General features: G+C 41.4%; 1 pseudogene; it reads right to left on the bottom strand.

Moving 5' to 3' along the window:
- Positions 1–891: 891 nt before the first annotated feature.
- On the bottom strand, positions 892–9,505 carry LOC137099653 (NLR family CARD domain-containing protein 3-like; annotated as a pseudogene).
- Between the last annotated feature and the right edge of the window lie 353 nt (positions 9,506–9,858).

Raw genomic sequence — 9,858 nt, 5'->3', positions numbered from 1 at the left:
ATGTCATGTGACCTTTATTAATAGTGAGTCTTAGGCTGTGGAACTCTTTGCCTCCTGATATCGTGTTTTATCTGAGCTTCTTACTTTTAAATACAAACTTAAGGGCAATAACAGCAAAGGCCCCGTCACCCCAACAATTTTTGCTTCTCATCATCTGTTTACCACAGATGACAAATGATTGTTACATTTTCTTGTGAGCAGTAGAACTGACACCAAAAACAGAGAATAAAATCATCAACCAAACTCTACAGAGAGTTCTGTTACTGCACATTTAGTTATCAGTTAGTTCACGGAACATCATCCTCACTGTAGCTGAGTGGAACTAAACTGACCAGAGGAAAAACTTAGTGTTCACACATCAGTTTAACATTATTTGAAGGCTCAATCAACTAACAGATAAGTTCTTGTTTCTAATATGACGTCCTCATACTTCCTCACTTACCTCCTTCCTGTGACTGAATTTCAGTGTGATCATCTCTGATGACATGTTGAGACGAGTGAGACAGATGGACAGTAGCTTAACGTCACTGACTGTTACTGATGATCTATTACTGTGCTGTAGTAAAACTTTAAAGTCTTCTGGTGTAACATAAACTACTAACTGCAGTAAATATAAATATAATAACTGATGCTGCTGTCAGGGTTTCAACCTTCTCTCTGGCTCAGAGAAGACTGAGGAAGTAGCAGCAAGAAAACCAACACATTCACAGCTTTTTTTTCATTTGACTGTTGGATAAAAATAACTTTGTCATTTTACTTCTATCACACTGTTGTTCAGTGTTTGGCTTTATGAAACCATCTAAAACTAGAAACACTACACTGAGAAACTGAAAACAGTTCTTTAATTTTATTTCCAATGTATCACTGTCACATTTTAAAGGTTTTCTGTTGGGCACCTTTGCCTCACAGCGAGAAGATTGTGGCTTTGACCTGTTGTTGTTGTTGTCATGCTTACAACAAAAAACAGACCTACAACCATCTTAGCTTCTGCACAAAGTCTATGTGGTTACATGTTGGCACAAAGCCACAAAAACATCAGTGCTGGGCTTTAGGGAAAGATCCTGATGTGGGTTAAAATACCAAAGTAAAAACATTTCCTGTCCCAACGTATTTCGATGTTTCCTTTTATCAGATGACCGGAAGGTAGATCGTCACCTACAGAACCACAGTGATGAGGCCACAAAAACTGATAAGGCCCAATTGAACAATGTGAGAACAGTCTGATCAGCCGCTGTAGAGGTGGCAAACATGCACAAACTTAATAATTAAGGAAAACTGCGAGTGCTTCCATCCATCTGTTATCTAAACTAAAGGTTGCTGAGTAAAAGTATGACGTCCAATTCTTTTATAGAAATTACAAGTATATTCTAATAACTTGCAAGGATGTAAATTTAACCTTAACCCAACATGATCATAATTTCACACAAGTGTATTTAGAAAGTTGTACTAAAAATGAAAATGAAAACATTCTCTCAGCTCTGTTTATTTTGTCTTTCTCCTGCCATTGTCCATCTGTCCACCAGATGTCCTCAGACCTCCCTGCAGTCACTTGACTCCCCTCTCAGATCCACCTGTTTCCCATTCACCACTGACTCCACCCACTTACACACCTGTTCCCACTTCCCTCATCAGCCCCTTCATATATTCATCACATGTCACTGTGGTTCAGTTTGTCCTTGTGCTGTGGACTCTTCTTCTTACAACCTGCTTCTTGTTTCTGTTAGGAAATTCTGAACCTGCTGCTTTAATTTTTACCTTCCTGCAAGATGAAAACATTTAGCTAAATATATATAATCTTAAAGCGTACATTTATTTTTTCATTCCATCCAACTGTGCTCTAAAGAATAACTAATAGATCGTAATCTTAATAAAAATGTGACACATTACACATTTTAATAAATCACTTTCTGACAAAGGTGTTGTTTCCACGGACGGGCGATTGATCACAGGTGGCAAATTTTTCATCTTGCTTCGTTATTGTTCATCAACTGACAGAATATTATTATATATGGCATCAAATGTCAGTTTAAATCTGTGATGCAATGATCTCTGCAATCCTAGTTGAGCCAGTTACCAGTTCAGATTCAGGAAGCAGACACTACTTTTAATTTATATGTGTGTGTGTGTGTGTGTGTGTGTACATATGTATTGAGATTGAGGCCTTCAGTTTGTTCACATCATCTAACAAGTAATTTAAAACCAACGTACAGCTTTTTGTGATCCACCAGTAATAAACAGTTGATTATTCATCACTGTATGAGCTACTTGTTACAGTAAGTCAGACCTTGACCCAAAAGCAGAATCAGCAGACACACACAATTGGATGACTGGGAGACAGGCAAGTACAAGGAGAAAACAAAGTAAAACCCTTGGAGAGGGGTAGAAAGTACAACAAAACACTCCTCAGAGTACGAGGGGTAAAGTTAAACACAGGGTACTATATGAAAAGTAAAATAAACAGACAGAGCTTAAACAGTTCAGGTCTGAGTACTTGCAGAGGAAAGAGGATAAACTAGACCCTGCACAGAGGGAGGAAGGGTTAGAACAATCGGCAAAGCACAAAACATACAGGCCTTGACTTTATATCAAAGGCTTTAGATAAGTAATAAGTACAGCAACAGAATATAGTCCATCATCTTTACAGTGAACAATATCATTAAAAACTTAAAGCTGTAGTTGTAGGAATATGTCTTTAGCTAGAATTAGAAAAGACTTAATTATCATTTATAAAACATTTTCCTTTTTTATTCTGCTAAGGCTGAGATTTGATAAAAAGGTCTATAATTGCTTAGCTAAGATTGATCACCTGATTATAATCAATTCAAACAAAAACAGTCCTCAAAGTAAGTTGAATTTAATTTTGTAGTATAGAAAGATTATATAGCTGTTTCAATATGTCGGTTAAACAAAACAGGTTGAAAAAACAGTAAATAATGATCAATGAATAAAAATTTACTGTTTTCAGAACCAAAAAGTCCAGTTCTTTCAAATTGAATTAAAAACATTCTTAATTTTTTCAATTTAGTGAAACTTACAGCTGCATTGTTTCTTAGTGTAATTTAGTGTAGTCAGAACCAGATCTACTTCGACTGAAAAGATCACAAACTCCAGACTAACAGTTTGTAGGTGTATAAATCAGGAGTTTAGGAGCTTCACCAGGTTTCTGAAGGTACCAGTGGAGGTAACTAGTATTAACACTGGATTTATATCTGATAGAGACAGACTGTCCTGGAACAACAGACTGAGATCCATGAGACTGAGTTACTGTGATTTGTCCTGATTAACCTGGAAACAGTGAAAAAGGGTTATGAGACTATCGGACTGACTCCAACAGAGACTTGGGTCAATCTCAACATGCTGGTTATCAATGAATTGAACAGATTTTCAAGGTTTCGTTGACTGTGAGAAAGCCTCTTAAAAATGTGTGATAGATCATGAAAATGTTCTTTAGCTCTTGATCAGATAAAGAAAGATGGCATTCAATTACAAAAAGAGGGGGCAGCATAGCGGTTCAGTGATTAGCAAACACATTTTCTTCATCATCAACACAAACCTGACACCAACCTAAATGATTGGCAGTAATGAAAGAACCATCCAAATGTTTCTCTTAAGTCCAAGTATCAATGGTGCAGAGTGTGTGTGATGGTGAACAGAGGGAACTTTGATTTCAGCAGCTGATCTTCAGTCAGCAGAGTTTCTGTCCACAGGAGACACTCTCACACCTACACACTGCACAGAGACAACAAGGAACCAGGACTGATCAAGAACCCAGGATACAGAGGTTCAGTGAAAGTGGTGTTTAAGGTGTGGAGGTGGATCAGTTTGTCAGAGGAGACACTGTAGAAGGACAGAGAGCCAGCAGGACAGTCCACATACACTGCTACTCTGTGAGAGACAGAGGACGAGGAGATGGGTGTTTGTCTGTTATTGTGCCAGACACAGTAACCATCATCAGAGCACCTCAGACTCCAGGACTGATTGTTCCATCCAAACACACAGTCTTCACTGTCTCCTTTCCTTCTGATTCCTCTGTAACTCACTGATATATAAACTGTTTCTCTCCACTCGACCTCCCAGTAACAGCGACCAGTCAGAACATTTCTACACAGCAGCTGAGGCCAGAGGTCAAATCTGTCTGGATGATCAGGATATGACTGATCATCCTTCACATATGTCACCTTCCTGTTGTTGTCAGACAGTTGTAGTTTTCTGTTTACTGTGTTTGGGTGCAGTTCCAGTTCACAGGCATCTGATGGAGAGAACAAGATACAAACAGCTGCAGTTTATCATCTGTTGATTTATCAATAACTTTACTGACAATGAAAGTAAATTATTCCAACTTCCATTTCATCTTCAACTGTGAAGAATGTTTGACTCCATTTCAAGTGAAATTCAACAATCCAGTTAGAACAACAATCCACTTGAGCATTTTATGAAATGGATCAATGAAATCCACATCATACACACATTAGACACAAGTCAACTCTGGAACACCTGTGTTTTTTTCCCACTTGAAGTCTATTTTTCTCCTCCTGGTGTTTAGTGAAGCTTCATCTTTAAACACAGGTGTTTCAATGTGTTTTAAAGCTGTTGCAAATAAAATCAGATGAGTGGATGTAAATGTAAATGTCCCTGAAATGAATGTGTCCTAAGCAGTAAAGGTGTATTTCCAACTTCAATCATTTCCAGCAACCACAACAACTGTTACTATAAGGAGGAAGCTCCCGTTAACCACTGGCTCCATTACTATCTGTAGCTTCAGGCCTATGCAGGTGCTGGTGAAGAGGCAGCAGGGGAAACATTGGGATGAAGGTAGTGAATAGCTGGATGAATTCCTTCACCTCAGCCTAAACACAAACCTGTTCTGATGAACTTGGCTGTAGCTCAGGAGGCGGCTGATCCGCAGTCCTGGCTATATGTTTGGGCAAGACACTGAACCCCCAACAGCTCAGCTGTGCACAGCTGAGCTCCTGTTAGAATTGGGGAGGGTTCTTTCAGGAAGGGCATCTGGCGTAAAGTATACTGTGCCAAATCAGCATGCGGACAAAGAATGAGGATTCTGTCCGCATGCTCTCCACTATATACTCTGCTACAAACACCCTTAGCTCCTTCAAAGACCATGTTTTTACAAATGACAGGGCTTCACCTCTAACTTTTACTGCTTTGCACCTTCCTGCTGCACAGAGACAACATTTCTGAACAGTCATTTCTGCACCACAAAGTTGGCAGAAGGGAACAAGATCAGGGTGGAACCTCCAATAAGGAGATGTGGCCCTGATACCAGATTATGCTGCTTCTGGCAATGCCTGGATAAAGGGGCAGAGCACCAAATCCTCACTAGATGCCAAACTTACGGTAACACGTCATCATGCAGAACATTAAACTAGACAGACCTGGGATTGAGCTTTGTTTGATACAAGTCACTATAAAAGATGACTCCAAGACATGTGATCTGTGAGCCTTAACTGAGTGGGAGACAATCAGGCTTAAGAGCACAGTTTTCTAACCAAACTAGGAAGGACCAACCTATCAGTCCAAGACTAACATTGAGCTTCAAGCTGGATGAAGAAAGAAACTATTTCTGTTATTTGAATGCTTTGTACAGTAAATTCACTTTCTGAACACAGAAGCTAAATCCTGAATGGAACTGGGAACTGTGTTCTCAGGAAGCAAACTTAAAACACACTCACATGTTCTTTTTACTTTGTGGGGTCCACCATGGTCCACCCTGGAGGAAGAGACAAAGTCAGAATCAGCTTCATCCACCTTCACTCATCTCCACCATTGAACATGAACCAGAGTTCCTCAGTTAGTCAGAGACACAGAGAAACAGTGTGAGAGCTGCTGTTGTCCTTCCATCTGTCCATACCTTAGAGTGTCCAGTCTCCAGTGTGGATCCTCCAGTCCAGCAGACAGCAGCTTCACTCCTGAGTCTCCTGGATGATTGTAGCTCAGGTCCAGCTCTCTCAGATGGGAGGGGTTGGAGCTCAGAGCTGAGGCCAGAGAAGCACAGCCTTCCTCTGTGATCAGACAACCTGACAGACTAAACACACACACACACACACACACACACACACACACACACACACAAACATTGACTTTATTCATTTGCTGGAGACATAACCATAAACTAAATCTAGGCTATAAAATGTCATCATTCAAATTCATGCTCCACCTTTTTTACCAACTAAACAGCCAACTGTAGAAACTAGAATTAAGGTAGATCATGGAACCAAGTCAGGTTGTGGACCTGCTCTTTGTCTTTACAAAGATACTGGAGAGGTCAGAGGAGTTTGCTACACAAGTGAAAACATATTTTCCTGCTTATGATCTGCAGAATCTCATGTGTGTTATAGTAACTAATGTCCATCATTTGTTCCTTTCATTTCTGGCAATAATACAATAACATTGGAGCCTTGTAGTTAGTCCGAAGTAAACGCTCTCCATTAGTTCATCTGTGTCCACTTCAAGTATTGATATTTTATTGGTTGGGATTATTCTCTTCAGACCAAACATGTTGGAGTCCAACTGAATATAGTTGAGCAACTTTACTCAATCTGGTTCTTATGAACACGTCAAGTTTCTGTGGTTGGAACAAAAACATTACACAGCTGACAATCTGCTGAGTCAGCAAACCTCTTCATCACGATAGCTTGTCAAATGACTGTTTAAAAAAATCTGAATCCTTACCTGAGAGTTTCCAGTCTGCAGTGATGTTGCTTCAGTCCAGCAGACAACAGCTTCACTCCTGAATCCTGCAGGTCATTGTTACTCAGGTCCAGTTCTCTCAGACTAGAGGACTGGGAGCTGAGAACTGAGGACAGAGCTTTACAGCTTCTCTCTGATAGGTTACAGCCACTAAGTCTAAAAATAATCCAGTAAAACAAAAGAAACCAGTTACAAACATTAGTTTTCTGTCATGCCAGCAACAATCCACTTAATCTGAAGTAGTCTATGTGCACATACAGAGCTTTGTTGGAGGCTTTGACCACTGGCAGCAGCCTCAGAAGAGCCTCCTCTGAAGCAGAGTATTTCTTCAGGTCAAACACGTCTAGATCTTTTTCTGATGACAGTAAGATGAAGACCAGAGCTGACCACTGAGCAGGAGACAGTTGATCTGTGGAGAGACGTCCTGATCTCAAGGACTGTTGGATCTCCTCCACTAGAGAACCATCATTCAGTTCATTCAGACAGTGGAACAGGTTGATGCTTTTCTCTGCAGACAGATTCTCACTGATCTTCTTCTTGATGTACTGGACTGTTTCCTGATTGGTCTTTGATCTACTTCCTGTCTGGGTCAGCAGGCCTCGTAGGAGAGTCTGATTGGTCTGCAGAGAAAGACCAAGGAGGAATCGGAGGAACAAGTCCAGGTGTCCATTTGGACTCTGTAAGGCCTCGTCCACAGCACTCTGGTAGAGACGCTTTAGTTTAGGTTTGTTTTTAAATATTTTAGATGACTTGGATGTTGATTCTAACAGCAGATTGTCTCCAGAGTTGATGAATGTCAGATGGACATGAAGAGCAGCCAGAAACTCCTGAACACTCAGATGGACGAAGCAGAACACCTTGTCCTGGTACAGTCCTCTCTCCTCTTTAAAGATCTGTGTGAACACTCCTGAGTACACTGAGGCTGCTGTGATATCGATGCCACACTCTGTCAGGTCTGATTCATAGAAGATCAGGTTTCCTTTCTGCAGCTGCTCAAAAGCCAGTTTTCCCAGATTTTTAATCATCTTCCTGCTCTTTTTATTCCAGTGTGGATCTGTCTCAGCTCCTCCATCATACTTGATGTTCTTCAGTCTGGATTGAACCACCAGGAAGTGGATATACATCTCAGTCAGGGTCTTGGGCAGCTCTCCTCCCTCTCTGGTTTTCAACACATCCTCCAGAACTGTAGCAGTGATCCAGCAGAAGACTGGGATGTGGCACATGATGTGGAGGCTTCGTGATGTCTTGATGTGGGAGATGATTCTCTTGGCCTGCTCCTCATCTCTGAATCTCTTCCTGAAGTACTCCTCCTTCTGTGGGTCAGTGAACCCTCTGACCTCTGTCACCATGTCAACACACTCAGGAGGGATCTGATTGGCTGCTGCAGGTCGTGTGGTTATCCAGAGGCGAGCAGGGGGAAGCAGGTTCCCCCTGATGAGGTTTGTCAGCAGCACATCCACTGAGGTGGACTCTGTAACATCAGTCAGGATCTCATTGTTGTGGAAGTCCAGAGGAAGTCGACACTCATCCAGACCGTCAAAGATGAACACAACCTGGAACTCTTCAAACCTGCTGATTCCTGCTTCTTTGGTTTCAGGAAAGAAGTGATGAACAAGTTCCACCAAGCTGAACTTTTCCTCTTTCAGCACATTCATCTCTCTGAAAGTCAATGGAAATGTGAACTGTATGTCCTGGTTGGCTTTGTCTTCAGCCCAGTCCAGAGTGAACTTCTGTGTTAAGACTGTTTTCCCAATGCCAGCCACTCCCTTTGTCATCACTCTTCTGTTTGGTTCATCTCTTCCAGGTGAGGCTTTAAAGATGTCTACATGTCTGATGGTTGTTTCTGGTCTGTCTGGTTTCCTGGATGCTGATTCAATCTGTCTGACCTCATGTTCATCATTGACCTCTCCAGTCCCTCCCTCTGTGATGTAGAGCTCTGTGTAGATCTGATTCAGAAGGGTTGGGTTTCCTGTTTTAGCGATGCCCTCAAACACACACTGGAACTTCTTCTTCAGGTTAGACTTGAGTTTACGTCCACACACTGCAGCAGGAAATCCTGAATGAACAAAGAAGAAATGAAATCAGTGAGTGGATCCTTCAGAAAATCAGAGAATCTAAACATTTAAGTGTCTGTAGAGTTTTTCTTCCTCCGAGAGAGTACATGGTCTTTTCTTCCTTTTATCATCAGTGGAGGACAAACAGCCTCTGATCTGATACAGATGTGTGCAGCATATTTACAGCAGAGTTTGGAAATGGAAACCTCTCTCCTGCTGTTTCCATTTCCTCTTTCCATCATGTTAAATCTGTTCAAATCCTCTTACTGCTCTGCAGACAGTCAGCCAGCTCCTCCTGCTTCATTCTCCTCAGGAAGTTCACTGTGATCTTCACAAATGACTCTCTGCTGCTCCTCCTCTGCTCTTCATCCTCCTCATCCTCCCTGTGACTCTCTGAGCATTCTGGGTAATCTGGTCTCAGGACCCTCTGGATCTCCTTCAGCTGGTTCTTCACAAAAGTGACAATGTTGTCCTCCAGCAGCTGGAACAGAATGAGAAGTGAACATTTCATTGAAACTGGTAGAAGACAACATGTGATTCATCTGTCAGTCTGAAGACCTGCTGGTCTGAACACAGCAGCATGGACTCTGTTAGGACCTGAATGGTTGTTGAACATTCAGTCTGGGTTTTATGTAGTTCATAGTCAAAGTGTGATTGGACATGTACAGACCATAAATATGGAGTCCAGGTCTGGTTGATGCTGCTGGGCAAACTGATCACTGTGAACCTCTGAGCTCTGCTGCTCAACTCTGGGGAGAAAATAGAAACTTTAAAGGACGACTTCACTGATTTTGAACTGGCTTCTTTTGCTTCTAGTTTGGTCAGTACATGCACATAAATGCCATTAAGCTTCCCATTGACTTCCTTATATCACAATATCTCTGTACTAGTAGCCGGAAAATGCCTCCAGATGACATCACTTGAAAGAACCTTCAGTTCAGATTGTGTCATCTTGTTGCTCAAACTATGGATTTTCTAATCATGGTCGACCTGCTTATCCAGATAACATCATCTGAACTCCTGATAATGAAAAACCCCTCTGGGTGATGTCATCTGGAGGATTTCTTCAGCTAGAAGCAGAGAAATACTTTAATAT

This window comes from Channa argus, chromosome 1 (genome assembly GCF_033026475.1).
Source record: "Channa argus isolate prfri chromosome 1, Channa argus male v1.0, whole genome shotgun sequence".
Lineage (NCBI taxonomy): Eukaryota > Metazoa > Chordata > Actinopteri > Anabantiformes > Channidae > Channa > Channa argus.
This window is presented reverse-complemented; position numbering and strand designations above follow the sequence as displayed.